The sequence below is a fragment of the Peromyscus leucopus genome, chromosome X (assembly GCF_004664715.2).
Source record: "Peromyscus leucopus breed LL Stock chromosome X, UCI_PerLeu_2.1, whole genome shotgun sequence".
NCBI classification, from domain to species: Eukaryota; Metazoa; Chordata; class Mammalia; order Rodentia; family Cricetidae; genus Peromyscus; species Peromyscus leucopus.
In genome coordinates, this window is record NC_051083.1 from 78,967,338 (window position 1) to 78,985,508 (window position 18,171).

Below are 18,171 nucleotides of genomic sequence, written 5' to 3' on the forward strand. Positions count from 1 at the left end.
GAGATACTGTAGGCAAGGGACATCGAGATCATGATTGGGGGATGTGCAAAGATGACCAGCCACACTAGTGGAAGCCCATGAATTGTGGACTGGTGACTGTGGAGCCCCCATGGGACTGGACTAGGGCCTCTGGATACGGAAGATGGTTGTTTGGCTCAAACTGTTTGGGGGGCACCAAGGCAGGGGGATTCGGGATCTGTCCCTGGTCTATGGGCAGGCTTCTGGAATCAGATGCCTGTGGTGTGACACCTTGCACAGTCTTGGTGCAGTGGGAAGGAGCTTGGACCTGCCTAGGCTCAGTGTGCTGGGCTCTGCTGACTCCCCATGGGATACCTCGATTTGGGGGATGTGGGGATGCAGGGTGGCTTGGGGAAGAGGGCTTGGGGTGAGAGGAGGGAGGAGGGGGTCTGTGGATAGCATGTGGAGTGAGTAGAAAATTTCTTAATAAAGAAAAATGAAAAAAATATTCTTAAATTCATTTATTTGTTTAAAAAGAAAGAAAATTTAATACAGAGAAGTCTCATGAAGATTTCTATGGGAGTTAGGAGAATCCAGTACTAGAATAATATATTTCGCTACACACAGTAAGATCTCAAACCTTATTTATTCTAACCTATATCTACCACAGAAAACTGCAGGAGATAATACAGGAGATCAAGCCAAATTTTATCCTCTATTTTCCCTTCTTTTTGTACTTTTAAACAACCCAATCTCTGTTATCCTTTACAATACATCACACATCAAGTATTTCAACAAAATCATCTTATCTCATAACATCTTTCTAGAATATCATAAATTCTCACCAAATTTTCTCTTCTCATAGACTATGCTCCTAGCTTCGCACATGGCATACTTACAAATATTTCTAATTAGAAGAGCCAGAGGGATTGTAGTAAACAGTGTTATTTTCTATGTTTAGTTTTTCTTCAGCATGTATTAGAATTTATATTACCCAACCCACATCTTCAAACCTAAATGATCATATAATTTATATAGAACAGTGTCAAAATGGAATAGCAATTGCAAATTACATACTCTAACATAACCAAATAGGTAGACACAAAGTTCTAATGCTGGTATGTGCTTGAAGAATCTTTCTTTTTATCATTGTCATGAGAACTGGTACTGCTCTGCCAGTATGTGTGTCAAAGTGAGGGGAATTCTGAGTAGAGTTCTCAGTAATACATGTGAAACATGGCTTCAGACAACTGAGATTAAGTAACAGATTGTTACAAAGTTGGGGCGTGTAAGTGATTATTACAGTGTTTCTTTGGAAATATAATTCATATCATGTCATGATTCAAAGACTTCTTGCTCTCAAGATTTAAGCCCATGTTCCCTTCCGAACATGTCTCTTTTCAGCATGTTCAAGTTCTCCAAGTGGATTTTTTTTTTTTTTAGCACAACAGGGACACGGTTGCTCTGAAATTTCTCTCTCAAAGTCCTTCTAGCTTGAAATGATTTCCTTTCAAACATTTGATCTTAGGCTACATTCTTAGTAAAGCTTTTCATGGCAGCTCTACTTTGTAAATTAATCTTCAGCCTCGCTTTATCTCTTATTTCTCTCATTTAAATTTATCTGTTTATTTTGAAATCAATAATTTACAAATATAAATTACATATATTCAAATTACATATAACAATTTTATATACATATATATGCTATACTTTTTAACAAAATCAAATTGAAATATACACGATTATCCTTTATATGTGAGTTTATTTATGTGTATGTACATGCACATTAACTAACCTAGGCTCATAGGAGCTCACAGGGGCTCAAGGGAAATGCTCAGATCTCCCTGGGAAGAGGAAATAGAAGTTTCCTGGATGGACTGAGTGTGGGTGGGAACGAGAACATAAGGGATCAGGTGATGATGGGGTAGAGAGTACTGGAAGAGAACCCTGGAAAGAGTCATTTCAGGATCAGATAGAAATGTGGTAAAAGGGAAACTGCAAGGATAACCCCATCTTAAGACTCCTAGCAATAGGGGATATGTAGCCTGAACTGGCCATTTCCTGAGATCAGGCAAGACTTCCAGTGGAGGGATTGGGACATCAATCCAGGCACATAACCTTCCATCTGCAGTCTGTTCTGCATATGGTACATTCCAGGGTAAATGTGGCACAGAGATTGTGGGAGTATCCAAACAATGACTGGTCCAGACTGAGAGTCATATCAAGAGAGTGAGCCCATCCCTGATAACAGCCTAGAGTGTCAGGACCCAAAGACCAGATGCCCCAGAGACCTAGGATAGAACAAACATGACTGGAGGAAAAATAAAGGTCAGTGTAATGATGCCAAACGATATTCTGCTATATCCATAGATTGGTGCCTAGCCCAATTGCCATCAGAGAAGATTCACACAGCGACTGGTGGAAAGAGATGCAGGAACTCACAAACAGTAGGCTGAGTTCAAATTATCCTGTTGAACACAGGGAGGGTGGATAGTAAGTCAGAGGGGTCAACGACACAACAAGAAAACCCAGAGAATTAATTAACCTAGACTCATAGGAGTTCTCAAGGGCTCACAGATACGGAACTGACAAACAGAAAGCCTGCATGGGACTGACCTAGGACCTCTGCAAGTATGTAACAGTTGGGTAGCTTAATCATTCCTGGGTAGTAGCTGAGCTGGTATTTTTGTTTTCTTTTCTTTTTTTATTTATTTTATTTTACAACACCATTCAGTTCAACATAATAGCCACAGATTCCCCTGTTCTCCCCCTCTCGCCCCCCTCCCCCCAGCCCACCCCCCATTCCCACCTCCTCCAGATCAAGGTCTCCCCCGAGGACCGGGATCGACCTGGTAGACTCAGTCCAGGCAGGTCCAGTCCCCTCCTCCCAGACCGAGCCAAGCGTCCCTGCATAAGTCCCAGGATTCAAACAGCCAACTCATGCAAAGAGCCCAGGACCCAGCACCACCACACAGCTGCCTCCCAAACAGATCAAGCCAAATGACTGTCTCACCCATTCAGGGGGCCTGATCCAGTTGGGGGCCCCTCAGCCTTTAGTTCATAGATCCTGTGCTTCCATTCATTTGGTTATTTGTTCCTGTGCTTTATCCAACCTTGGCTTCAACAATTCTCGCTCATATAAACCCTCTTCTTTCTCACTAATTAGACTCCCAGTGCTCCACCAGGGGCCAAGCCATGGATGTCTGCATCCAGATTCCTCAGTCCTTGGATGGGGTTTATGGCACAACTATCAGGGTGTCTGGCCATCCCATCACCAGAGTAGGTCAGTTCCTGCCATCTCTCGACCATTGCCAGCAGTCTTTTGCGGGGGTATCTTTGTGGATCTCCGTGGGCCTCCCTAGCTCTCTGCTTCCTCCCCTTCTCATGTGGTCTTCATTTACCATGGTCTCCTATTCCTTGTTCTCTCTCTCTTTTCTCGATCCAGCTAGGATCTCCCACTCTCTTTCCCTCGACCGTCACTCTTCATTGTTCCCACTCATGACCAGGCTGTTCATGTAGATCTCATCCATTTCTCCGTGTCTTTTTTGGGGTCCCGTTTTTCAGGTAGCCTCATTGGTGATGTGAGTAGCAGTCCAGTCATCCTTGTTCCACATCTAGCATCTTCCTATGAGTGAGTACATACCATATTTGTCTTTCTGAGTCTGGGTTACCTCACTCAGGATGATTTTTTCTAGATCCATCCATTTGCCTGCAAACTGTATGATGTCATTGTTTTTCTCTGCTGAGTAGTATTCCATTGTGTATATGTGCCACAATTTATTTATCCATTCTTCAGTTGAAGGGCATCTAGGTTGTTTCCAGGTTTTGGCTATTACAAGAACTAAACAGAGAATTCTCAACAGAGGAAACCCAAATGGCTGAAAGACATTTAAGGAATTGCTCAACATCCCTAATCATCAGGGAAATGCAAATCAAAACAACTCTGAGATACCACCTTACGCCTGTCAGAATGGCTAAGATCAAAAACACTGAAGACACTTTATGCTGGAGAGGATGTGGAACTAGGGGAACTCTCCTCCACTGCTGGTGGGAATGCAAGCTTGTACAACCACTTTGGAAATCAATATGGTGCTTTCTTAGAAAATTGGGAATCAATCTCCCCCAAGATCCAGCTATACCACTCCTGGGCATATACCCAAGAAATGCTCAATCATACCACAAGAGCACTTGCTCAGCTATGTTCATATCATCATTGTTTGTAATAGTATTTTGTTTTCTTAATTTATTTTGTTTTATTATTTTATTACTTTCAGTTTTCATAGACTTATTCAATTGTCTTCTATCTCCTTGACTTGGGGAGTGAAGTAATTTTGTATTCTCTTCTTTATTATAATATAAAGCATTTAAAGATATAAATTTCTTTCTGGATAGGTGGTGGTGGCACATGCCCTTAATCCCAGCACTCTGGAGGCAGAGACAGACAGATCTTTGTGAGTTTGAGGCCAGTCTGGTCTACACAGTGAGTTCCACAACAGGCTCCAAAGCTACACAGAGAAACCCCGTCTCAAAAAAAACCAAAAAATAGTTTTCTTTTTATATGATACTTTAGCTGCTTTCTACATGAAGGAACATATGCTATCATTATATTATATTTTCAAGTTATTATAATTTATTTTGTGGTTTCTATTATAACTTGGAGGATACTTAAAATTTGTATTTTTTACACACAGTTATGTGAGAAATATTTATTGGGTTTCTAAGTTACTTTCATTGAAGTTAGAAAACACAATTTGCATGACAGTAACTATTTTATGTTCCTCTTTTAGGTCAATAATTTTTACCATGCATAGTGTATATTTGCTTGAAAGTAATTTATATATTACACTATCCATTAGTGGGGTCTTGAGAAAGCCTGATATAAAGCATTTGTTTCTGTAAAAGCCAAAGAGAAAATCAAGTTGTGATTAAATACATCTTTTGTTAATGGTCTATTGGTATCAGGTGATATCAAGAATATTACAACTAGGGAAATGAAGTTGCTAGAGCTAAACCACAGAATTAGGTCACTGATTAAGTTTCAAACAATAATAGATGACTCCCATTCTACATCAGCTGAGCAGGGAAAAAGGTGTTACTTTTGAGATTAGGTTAGGTAACCAAAGGAAAGTAATTAATTGAATTGTTCTTATATAGTACTTTGTTAGAAATTAATAGTAGTCAGTTGTTCCTATATTCAGAAATATACAGACAAGGACATTTTTATCAAAGGTTCATTACCTTGATCAAATAGTTATTATTATTTGGTTCATTTATACATGTCGATTAGATCAAGCATATTTGTGCTGAAAACTAAATTTGTGTAATTATCAGTTTGACACATCTCTGACTTTGCAAGATTTACTGTATACCTGTTATCAGTGAATCATTAGCTTTCTTTTATAGCCTGTATTTTCTGCTTTATGAAAATGAGTGCTATATCATTTGTTGTGCTTGTGATATTGTGGTTTATTACTGTATATTTTATATGTGAAGTTTTGCATTTAATATCAATAGTTGAAGCTGGGCATGTCAGCATACACCTTTAACATCAGCACTCAAAAGGCAGAGATTTACAGATCTCTGTAAGTTTCAGGCCTGCCTAGACTATACAAAAATTTCTAGGCCTAGCAGGACTACATCATGAGAAAGACCCTGCCTTAAAAGACTAACAAATGAATAAACAAATAAAAACAGGTAGAAAAATATAGGAAAATTGGCCTGTAATTTTCTTGTCTTAGAAATTTATTTTCTGACTGTATCAATATTTGAATGAATGTACAACCTCACACATGATAACATAGTATTCTATCACTGAGCATTATGTTTAGCTCTGTATTAGACATTTCCTAAAGGCTTTTGGTTTTAATTAATTGTGATAGCAGCAGGTTTTAGTAAAGCAATTTAGGATATATTGGGTCTATTTATACTTAGAATTAGTTGAAAGAGATGTTATGTCTTCTTAAGATCTCTAGTGTGCATTGTTTATAGATGGGATTGTATGGGTTGGGAATTTTCTTTGGGAGAATGGTTTTAATTAAAGCTTCAATATGTTTAGACCTTAGATAGCATTTCTCATTTGAATTTTTTTGTATACTTTAAGAAGGTTGTGTTCTTTTATTTTGCATTTTAGATTTTTAAATTTTTAAATATTTTTATGTGTATGGGTATTTTGTCTGTATGTGTGCAATGCCCCATGTATGAGAAGTGTTTGTGGAGGCCAGAAATATACATCAGACCTCCTGGAAATGGAGTTACAGACAGATATGATCGAACCTGTGGGTGCTGGGATGTAGCATGAATCTTAAAAGTTCTTATTAATAAAATCAAACCTGAGGCAAGTTATTGGGGTCCATGCTGGTAGATCAGAGAGACAGAACAAGCCACAGCTATCTCACCTCACCGGATCCTCATCTGGTCTTGTCTCCTCAGACTGGAGGCCTCTGAGTCCTCATCCGGAATGGGTCTCAGCTGAACTGCTGCTCAAAAGCCTGAATGCTTAACCAGCCAAAAACCTTCTAGTTTCTGGTCCTCACACCTTATATATCTTCCTGCTTTCTACCACCACTCCCTGGGATTAAAGGTTGGCTTTCTGGGATTAAAGGCGTGTCACCATGCTTGGCTGTTTCCAATGTGGCTTTGAACTCACAGAGATCCAGAGGGATTTCTATCTCTGGAATGCTAGGATTAAAGGTGTGAGTGCCACCATTTGCTAGCCTTTGTATCTAGTGGCTGTCTGTTCTCTGACCCCAGATAAATTTATTAGAGTACACAATATTTTGGGGAACACAATACCACCACACTGGGAACCAAACTCAGGTCACTTGCAAGAGCAACCATGACTCTTCAGAACTGGACTCATCTCTCCAGTCTGTTGCAAAATATTTGTTTAACTATGCAAAGATGTGTCACTGTTCTTTAACTATGAAAAGATGTGTTGCATTTTTATGTTGTAGAATATCTGTTTAATGACATAAAGATGCGTTGTATTTGTTTAAATGTGTAAAGATGTGTTGCTATTTTACCTTGTCTGCAAAAGGCATTTGATTTGTGAAGTAAAAAGCTAAACAGATAATAGTGAGGGAGGAGATATAGGCAGGACTTCTGGGTTGCGAGAGTAAGAAAAGGGAGGACTATGGGCTCAGGGGAAAGAAGGAAAGGAGCTATCAGGGAGATGCCAGGGACAAGCCAGCCAGCCATGAAGGAAGCAGGAAAGTAGGACATACAGAATGAGAGAAAAGTAAAAAGCCCCAAGGCAAAATATAGATGAATAGAAACAGGTTAAATTAAGTTGAAAGAGCTAATGGGACAAGCCTAAACTAAGGCCGAGCATTTCTAACTCATAATAAGTCTCCACATGTTGTACAAATTACTAAAGGTTTTATAATAAAAAATATACGGGGGCCAGATATTGTGGAAAATGCTTAAAGGTCAGAGAGAAAAGGAACAAGCTGCTGCCACATCTTACCTCTAGGACTCCTCAGCCTGAAAAGCCTCTAGTTCCTGTCTCCTCATCCCTTATATACCTTTCTCCACCCAGACATCATTTCTTGGGATTAAATGGGTGTGTGCTTCCCAAGCAAAGGCATGAGATCTCAAGTGCTGGGATTAAAGGCACGTGGTTCCCAAGTACTAGGATTAAAGATGTGTGCCACCACTGCCTGGCTCTCTGTTTCTCTCCTAGACTGAGTCAATCTCATGTAGCCCAGGGTGGGTTTGAACTCACAGAGATCCAGACAGATCTCTGCCTCCCAAGTGCTAGAATTAAAAGAGTGTGCCATCACCGTCTGGCATCTATGTTTAATCTAATGGCTTGTTCTGTTGTCTGATCTTCAGGCAAATTCATTAGGATACACAATATATCACTACATCCTTGTCTTTATTTGGTAGCTGGTTGGTGGCCCAAAGAAGATGCCAACTACACCAACCCCTAATTAATTTTAAAATTGATATACATTTATAATATATCCAATACAAGTAAGATCTATAAATAAATGCTTTTTTTATTTTTGATATTAAATGAGATTTTTCTTTATGTTTCCACTTTTGACCTTTAACCTTCTGTCTAGTATTTACATAAATGTCTTCAAATATTCAAATTTCAGTGATGTTTTTCTTTTTTTCTTGCATCATAAATATCTGTGTTTAGTTCTCTTTTAGATTCTCAGGTTTCTATTCTGTTATTTTTGTTATATCTTTAGATATATATGCAAGTAATTTTCAGCTTTGTCCATTAATATTAAACTGTGGTTTTTATTGTTCCTACTCATACATTTACCTCATCCAATAAGCCATATGTCAGAAGTACACTGCCTATTTCCCAATCACATTAATATTTTCTATTCATTTCCATGCCATGAATTTATAATTTAATTTTAAAAGGGCCAAGTAACATGATTCTATATGATAACTCCTTTTAAAATTGTTGAAAATGAATTTATGTTTCATAGTAGGGCAAATTGTTACAGTATTTTTGTCATTTGAAAATGTAGATTTAAAAACTGATACATCCGCAGTCAGTAGTTGTCATCTTTTAACTTGTATACTAATTTTTATGATGCTCATTCTCTAATATCATTATCATTATTGTAATGTAATATTATTGGAATATAGAACTTGAGTTTTGAAAAAGAAGTGAGTTTAATTAACTCCCTAAGTGAAAAACATATATTTGTATGGAAACTACTTAAATTCTGTGTTTTACTCTTAATATCATAAATTGGAAAAAAGTAGTGGTAATTAAATTTCATAAGCCTTCAAAATAATAACTAAAAGTGCTTTTAGAAGTATATGCAAGTCCAATCGAAAGCAAAAAGCATCTATAAGGCAAAAGACACCATTAATGGGACAAAATTGCAGCCTACAGTGTATAAAGAACTCAAGAAAGTAGACATTGACAAATCAAAAAATCCAATTAAAAATGGGGTACAGTCATTTTGGAATTTATATGATGGCTAAGGATGTTGAAAATTTTTTTAAGTATTTCTCAGTCTTTTGAGTTTCTTCTGCTGAGAATTATGTTTAAATATGTATCTCATTTTAATTAGATTGTTTTGTTTTTGATATCTACTTTCTTGAGTTCTTTATGTATATTAGATATTACCCTTTGTCAGATGTGGAGGTGGTGAAAATTTCCCATCCTGTGGGCTGCCTCTTTGTCCTATTAAAAATGCCCTTTGATTACAGATACTTTTAAGTTTCATGAGGTCTTTATCAATCTTAGTGCCTGCTCTAACAGAATTACAAATGATTGAGAAACACTTAAAGAAATGTTCAACATTCTTAGCCATCAGGGAAATGAACATCAAAATGACCTTTAGATTTCCTCCTGCATCTTTCAGAATGGCTAAGATAAAAAATACCAGTGATAGCTCCTGTTGGAGAGGATGTGGAGCAAGGGAAATACTCCTCCATTGCTGGTGTGAGTGTGCACTTTTACAGCCACTATGGAAATCAATATTGCAGTTTCTCAGAAAATTGGGAGTCAGTCTACCACTCCTGGGCATAAAACCAAAGAATTCTCAATTCTGCCACAACGACACTTGCTCAACTATCTACATAGCATCTTTATACATAATAGCCAGAAACTGGAAAAAACCTAGATGTCCCTCAACCAAAGAATGGATAAAGAAAATGTATATTTACAAAATGGAGTATTACTCAGCTGCTAAAAATGACATGAAAATTGCTGGCAAATGGATGGAACTAGAAAAATTCATCTTGAGCAAGGTAACCTAGACCTAGAATGACAAACATGGTATGTACCCACTTCTAAGTAGATACTAGCAGTCAAGTAAATAATAATCATGCTACATCCCACAGACACAAGGAGGCTAAGAAACAAGAAGAGATCTAGTATGAATGCATTTCTCTACCTGAGAAGGGTAAATAGAATAGCTTTTGTGAGCTGGGTAATAGTGGTGCATGCTTTTAATCTCAGCAGTCAGGAGGCAGAAGAAGGTGGATCTCTGAGATGGAGGCCAGCCTGGTCTACAGAGTGAGTTCCAGGACAGTAAGGTGTACACAAAGAAACCCTCTCTTGAAAAAAAAAAAACAACCAACCAACCAACCAAACAATATAGATTTTGTGGGTGGACTGGGTGTCAGTGGGGGGTGGAAATAGGGGAAATGGAGTAGGGAGGGATAACAGGAGATAATACAGGGAGAGATGAATTGGAATTGGGTAAAATTTTCAGGGTGATGTGGGAACTTAGTACAGTAGGAACTCCCTGGAATGTATGAGGGTGAGCCTAGTGAGGACTCCCAGGAATGGAGAATGTTGGGCCTGAACCGCCCATCTTCTGTAATCAAGCAAGGCTTCCGGTGGTGGGACTAATATACAAACTCAGGCACAAAACTTTCAACCTAAAAATCTGTCGTTTTCAAGATGTGCAGGCGCAATGGTGGTGAAGAATTTATGGGGGTGGCCAACCAATAACTGGTCCAACTTGAGGCCCATATCAAGAATAAGAGCTCTTGCCTGACACTGTCTGTCTATCCAGGGACCTAGGGTAGAAACACACAGGACTGACAAAACCAAAAACAATGAAATGATCCCTAACAATTCTAATGATGCTGTGTTATAAATTGGTGACTAGTCAAATCAGCATCAGAGAGGCTTCCCCTGAGAGTGGAAGGGAGTGTATGAAGAGACCCACAGCTCAACATTAGGAGGAGAGAAAATACATATCAAAGGTCTTCATCTGTTCTCTCCTCTCATAGTTCAGGAAACTCCAAGGAAGAGGGGGAGGAAAAATTATGTGAGAAAAAAGAATCTAGGACACCTAGAGAGAGCATGGCTTGTGGAACCAACCAGGTAGGGCTCATGGGGCCTCACAGACAATGAAGCAGCAATCAAAGAGCCTGAAGGCATCTACCCAATGTCCTCTGAATAATGTTATGGTTGTTGATGTGTTGTTTTGGGGGGACTTCTAACAGTGAGAGCTAGGGTATCTCTGACTGGTTTTCCTGCTCTTGGGAACCATTTCCTTCTACTGGGTTTCTTTGCACAGCCTTGATGTGAGAGTTTGTCCCTGGTCTTATTTTATCTTGTTATGCCATATTTGGTTAATGTCTCTGGGAGGTATGTTCTTTTCTGGGAGAAGACCAGGCAGAGCGAGGGGATCGTGGTTTTGAATTTCATTTTTCAATAAAAGGAAACAGCAGCCTAATTAGGAAATTGTTGAGCATGAAATATATGATGAGTGTTGGATTCTTTGTAGTGACAGAAATATAAGTAAGTTATAATAAACACCATAGTAGTAATTGCTCAGAAACACCACAAACAAAATAAAGCCTGCAAGCATAGTTAATATGTCAAAGAGACAAATGGGCAAACTAAAACAGCTCCCAGTGGCCAAAGTTGGAATAATTAAAGCAATATTGTAAAGGAGTTTTTAATAGAGTATATATTAAAAACCTATGTGTCTGTATTTAAGCAGATATATTTGTAAGTAATATTTGGAAAGGAAAATAGTAATCTCTCATAAGAATAATTCAGATTAGCTTCTGCTTATATGCTCTTCCAAGAAGATGGTGAGTAAAACCTACACCTATAACCATGGATATGGCTTTCTACTAAGAAAAGGAAATATCTGTATAATAAAGAAAAATGATAAATATTTCCTCAGCCAGGGTATGTTATAAAGGATGTCATGCTTATAGCACATACCCTTGGTATGTGCTTTAAAAGGCATCATGACTTATCAAATTAATACCACAGCATAGCGACTATATAAAAGGTAGATTCAACACTAAATATTCTACAAATATTTAATCATAAAATTACAAATGGATGGGACATTCTGGTTATTAGTGAGAGAAATTATTAACATATCCAATGTGTCTTGTTAGGTAGGAACTGTGTTTTCATTAGTAATGGCAGTTTGTTCATTTCTCTCTTGCAGAGGTCTACTTAGACTGGAATTAAAGACACATTGCAACCACTTCTTCACAAACATCACTCCTAAACACTATACATTCTGCTTTTAGAATAATTTTAAATAGCTAAAATTACAGGAAAATATGACATTATTCTGCATAGGGAGTTGTAATGCACACTGACACACACACACACACACACACACACACACAGAGAGAGAGAGAGAGAGAGAGAGAGAGAGAGAGAGAGAGAGAGAGAGATGCATCTAATATCTATTAGATTATACCATGACTTCATTTGTGGTTCTTGAACAATAATGATTCAAAATATACTCACCGGCCATTCCTTTTTCTACTGTTACACAATTGTCTCTAATTTTTAATTTTGGTGCCAGAGGAAGTGCAAATGCCTTAAATTCTATGAAACCTAATTCTAGTATTACTTCTCAATCACAATATAAAAAAATCACATGCCTTCCCTTAATTCAAGCTATGTTGAATCAATTTTCTCCTCCCTTGCCTTTATAGGAACTTTATTACATTAATAATAAGTGCTTAATAGGACATGTTGATGTTTCAGCATTTGAAATAAAGTTGAAAAATTGTTAATAATTTATACTTCTTGCCAAAGTACAAGAGTTCTATAAAACTGATGACTTTCAAAATAATTTATACATTTGTTTTCCTGTCTTTTTGTTAATATTTCTAAATAATCTTATTTTGCATATAATTGACTTAATTATCCCCTAATAGTTTGTAATTCAGACCTCTCAAATTTCTATACTTCCTAAAAAAATTAGTTTCAGTTAATGCATGTGGAAAAATAAAAACACTTGAACTGAAACCTGTGTCTTTTCATTTCCTGTCCAGTGCCTTTTCATTTATATCATGAGAATTTTGTGAGCAATAGAAAATCTCTTTCGCAAAAATCATGCCATCTGTTCATCTGAAATAACGTCTACAAGAAAAGAACACCATTCTGATGCTCATATTCCATGAACCAATTCTGAATTAATATTCTTTTCAGGTTTAGATAGGAGTAAATTTTCAATGGCTTAAAATATTATAGGTAAGTTTATTAGGACATTATAAGTATGAAAGGACCCTGGCTAGTTATTCTTCAACTCAATGTGTTTAACAATATCAACTGTTTGTTTGTTTGTTTGTTTGTTTGTTTGTTTGTTTGTTTGAGACAGGTTTTCTTTGTGCAATTTTGGTGCCTGACCTGGATCTTGCTCTATAGATCAGGCTGGCCTCCAAATCAAAGAGATCTGCCTGTCTCTGCCTCCCAAGTGCTGGGATTAATGGCATGTGCCACTGCTGCCTGGCAACAATAGCCACTTTGTATGGATTAAACTAAAATATTGACATGATCTTGCATTCTGATTGTTCCCTTTTTTCTACTGTTCATGCTGCTTTGGAATTGTTAAACTTTCCTCAGAGATCAGATTCTAACATTTCAAATATTAAAGGGTAAATCACATTGAAGCAGGCTCTGTATGCAAAGTTGGAATTCAAATTTTTAAGTGTATTGAGAAAATCTGTAAAATAAATAATAATTTAGGGGTATATTTGTTAACTTAAATATAATCTATTCTAATGTATATGATTAACACACAAAGATAGATAATTATATCTTTAAAGAGATGTTTGTGAATATTATCCTTTTAGGAAATATTTTTTTTGTCTTTTAAAGACCTGTTTGAATGTAGTGCAATTCATACAAAGATGGTACTTGTAATTAAGTTAAAATAATTAAATTCAGAAATACAATGTGATACATAACCTAAATATTTGGTTTTCCTGTGAGTACTTTAGGCATGGCTAATAAATGCTTTAATTCTTCCATTACCTATGGTGGTATTGTGTTACCCGAAATACTGTGCACTCTAATAAATTTATCTGAAGTCAGAGACAGAACAGGCACAATATTAAACATAGAGCTTAGGCAGTGGTAGCACAAACCTTTAATCCTAGCATTCCAGAGGCAGAAATCCCTCTGGATCTCTGTGAGTTCAAGGCCACATTGGAAACAGCCAGGCATAGTGACACATGCCTTTAATCCCAGAAACCAAGCCTTTAATCCCAGGGAGTGATGGCAGAAAGCAGAAAGGTATACAAGGCATGAGGACCAGAAACTAGAAGCATTTGGCTGGTTAAGCCTTTATGCTTTGAGCAGCACAGTTCAGCTGAGATTCATTCTGGATGAGGACTCAGAGGCATCCAGTCTGAGGAAACAGGATCAGCTGAGGAATTGGTGAGGTGAGGTAGCTGTGGCTTGTTCTGCTTCTCTGATCTTCCAGCATTCACCCCAATAACTGGCCTCAGGTTTGATTTTATTAATAAGACCTTCTAAGATTCCTGCTACAATTACCTCTTCTGTGTCTTCAGTAACAACTATATTAATGAGCAAAATCCAACCAAAAATATTAGAAATTCTGCTACCTGAGATACCATGTGTTGTTGTTGTTTTCCAGTTACAATTTACCAACACTTGAGTTAATGAGAAAGCCTTTTAGAAAGTAAAATCAGTTCAAGAAGTCAGATGAAATGTTGCCTTATATATTTTTTCACAAATAGTTAAGGATAGTATGTTAAAATTAAATCTTTCTACTTACATTGCCCAAGATTTCTGTATTTACTAAACTACTTTTAATTTTTCTTCTTCTTTTGTTTTGCACTTTAATTGGCTCTTGACTATACTCTAATGATCAATAAATGAGGAGAAAATAGAATAATTTATCAGTTTGATCATCTTGTTCTTGGTATTTTTCCTGGGTTGTAAAAGTTACTCTTTCTGTTAGACAAAGGGGGAAGTCAATACTCAGGTTGAAAAGAAAGTTGGGTATTCAGCTTTGCAAATGAAGTTTCTTTTTTAACACACAGAATAGAAATTCTAATAGAAATCATTTGAATGCCTGGTCACAATTATTGGAAAACATACAAAGCAATATTGGCTTTCCAACTGCTAAAAAACTGAATACCAAATGTTTTCATTTATTTTAGTAGAAAATTATTCTAGAAGGGAAATAAAGGGTGATAATATTTTCTATTAACTTCTTGGCTGTTTTTATAATTTCTGTTAAGAGAAAGAGTTCTATTACTTTCAGAACATTTCTGCCAATTTTGATTTTTGAACTGACCAGAGAATTTTAAAGAAAAATGAATTTCTCAAACTTAATGCTTAAGGACAGGCATGTTTTTCAGTAACTTGACAAGATGGTTGCATCATTGATGAATTTTTCTGTTTCTGTTCCCTGAATATTTCAATATATTCATATATATATTCCAAAGATGAAACTTTTTTGAATTATTTATCATTCTATCATAAAACAGTGATAATTTTAATGTCTTCATTCGCTTTTCCTTTGATAATAGGAATGACAAGAGAGGAGGGAGGGGATATTGTAGTTGGGATCTAAAAATAATTAAATAAAATTTATTTTAAAAAGAAATAAGTTAACATAAAATATGTCAGGTATATATTTTTCCACTTTGCTTCAAATTTAAGATACTAAACTTAAAATGGAATTTAACTCCTGAGCACATTTAGGTAACAGTATATTATCTCTATTGAACTAAATAATGAGCTTATATTCAATCACAATAATTTAGTGATAATATTTCTTGAGTATTTTATTTTGTATTTTGTTCACTTTAAGAATACTATTTGATTAATACATTTATTGTCATCCAGTCATTAAATATATGTTATTAGGGTTTTATATCACTACTAATGAAAATGTGGTAAGCTATTATTTCGAGGGAGACCTGACTATGAAATTCAGAATGGCCTGAAACTCAAGATCATGCTGATTCAACATCAAAGAGTTGGAATTAACGTATTAACCTTCATTCCTAGATGGAATATGGTGAACCTTAAATGATAACAAATTAATTTCATCTATTTTCAAAAAGGTGGAATCCAGGTCTAAATTTGGAGGTCAAAGCTGCAGTATGACTTGTTTTAACTATTGAATTAAACAGAATTGGCATGATACATATTCTAAATTTAGGACTCAGGAGATTTTATAACTTCCACTCTTCCCTTCTTGTAGTACTGTCACCATTTGATCAAGAACATAATAATCTGTTAGAGGATGAGTTTCCATGTGTTGACAAAATAATGGGAACTTCAGCTGCTCAGCTATGCCAGCTGAGATAATGCACTCAATATTAAGCTTCAGAGCTTATAGAAAAAGATTATCTATACTTCCTTAGCATAGCCTAACATTGTAAAATAGAGCTATGAGTAAATAAATGTGTTTAAATCACTATGTTTTTATTTGTTTGTTTTTGAGTTTTTGAGATAAGTTGTCATGTAATGTAAGCTGGCCTCAAACTTGCTAAGGAAATGGAGGTGATCATTATCCTAATTCTCTCTATTTCACCCCCAAAATGGTAGCTTAATAGACATCTATATCCACATCTGACTTTAGATACATGGTAGCCGAGGGTTAAGATCTCCTGGGTAAACTGGGAGGGGGTAAGAGAGGGAATGTGAGGGGAAGAGATAAGAGGTGAGAACACGTCGGGACATGGGGGAGAGACAGGGAGGGAGAGCAATTAAAGTGATATCTTCTCAGAGCGTGCCATTAAGGGGGTAGGGAGAAATCTGCAGCTAGAAAAAAAAAACAAACACAGGAACTCACCAGATATTCCTCAGCTAAGACTCATAGCAATGGTGGAGAGGTGCTTGAACTAGCCTTTCTGTGCACTTAGATTGGTGCCTACCTTAACTGTCATCATAGAACGTACATCCAGTGACTGATGGAAGCAGATGGAGAGACTAACAGCCAAGCACTTGGCCAAGATCCTGGGGATCAGTTGAAGATATGGAGGAAGGATTATAAGCACAAGGAGGGTCAGAATCACAATAGAAAAAAACACAGAAATAGTTGACCCAAGCTAGTGGGAGCTCATGGACTCTTGACTGACAGCTGAGGAGCCTATGGGACTGACCTAGGCCCTTTGAATGTTGGTAAAAGTCGTATGGGTTGATGTGTTTTTTTGGGTCCCCTGGCGATGGGACCAGGACTTATCCTGGGTACAGGAACTGGTTTTTTAGAGGCCATTCCCTATAGTGTGATGCCTTACTCAGCCTTGATGCAGAGGAGAGGGGCTAGGTCTGGCCTCAACTTGGTATGCCAGGCTTCGTTGACTACCCAAGGGAGGCCTTAACCTCTATGAGGAGGGGATAGGAATGGAGTGGGGTTATGTGGGGAGAGGGATATAAGAGGAGGGAAGAGGAACAGAGGTTGGTGTATGTAAAAGGAAAGAAACAAAATTTAAATTAAAATTATTTAAAAAGGACTGAAAAAACTCAGACTTAAATTTTACAGGTCCACTTTTATGTAGATTTTTAAAATTTTTTGCAATAATTTGTAAAAAGGAGATGAACTATATATTATAGACATCTTGATACACCAACTATCAGGGAAGAACATGCCATGAAAGCATATATATATATATATATATATATATGTGTGTGTGTGTGTGTGTGTGTGTGTGTGTGTGTGTGTGTGTATGTGTGTATGTGTGTGTGTTTAGTATATCTTATCACTTACTATAAAAAAGTACAAATATGTTTAAATTGATAAGAATTCATATATACAAACCTAGAATGTGCCTGTTACCATTTGCTACCAAAAGATTTAAAGAATGTAAAGATGAAGCATTAAATAATAACTGCATAAAATTAAGTATTGTACATACTGCATTTTTATAGTAATTTCATGGTTACTTCCTATTCCTGTTTCTGTTAGCTCAAATGTGCTAAGTATCTAAGAGTCTGCTAAAAAAAACTGTTTCATATGGCACTAACTTTCTCTGTGTGAGTAGTTTGTCTCTGTTGGAAATTATGTATCACAGTAAAAAAAAAAAGTGTTTTCCCAAGGGAGGAGATATGAGAGGGAAAAACTACTATCAGAATTGAATGTATGAATTTTCAACAACAAAATAAAAAAAGGAGAAGTGAGTGAAAATTACACAGAGAATTGTTTAGAGCCATATATTTCCACTTTAAAGGCTACCCTATTTATCATCACATTTTTGGAAGAACCACTGCTCCTGCAGTCAACTGTAAGAACTACCATGGCAAGTATGAACAGCAAATGGAGAACCATCAATACCCTGCCATTAATTTCATCCTACTCCAGAATGTTACCTATACTAGATCAGAAATTATGGCCAGAAGTGGAGGAACAAAAACTGGTATTAGAGGATGGGTAAATTCCTCAGTGAGTGAAAAATACTGTTCAAACATGAGGATCTAAGTTCTGATCCCAAGCATCCACATAAAATGTGGACATATTGCCATGCATCTGTAACCCAAAT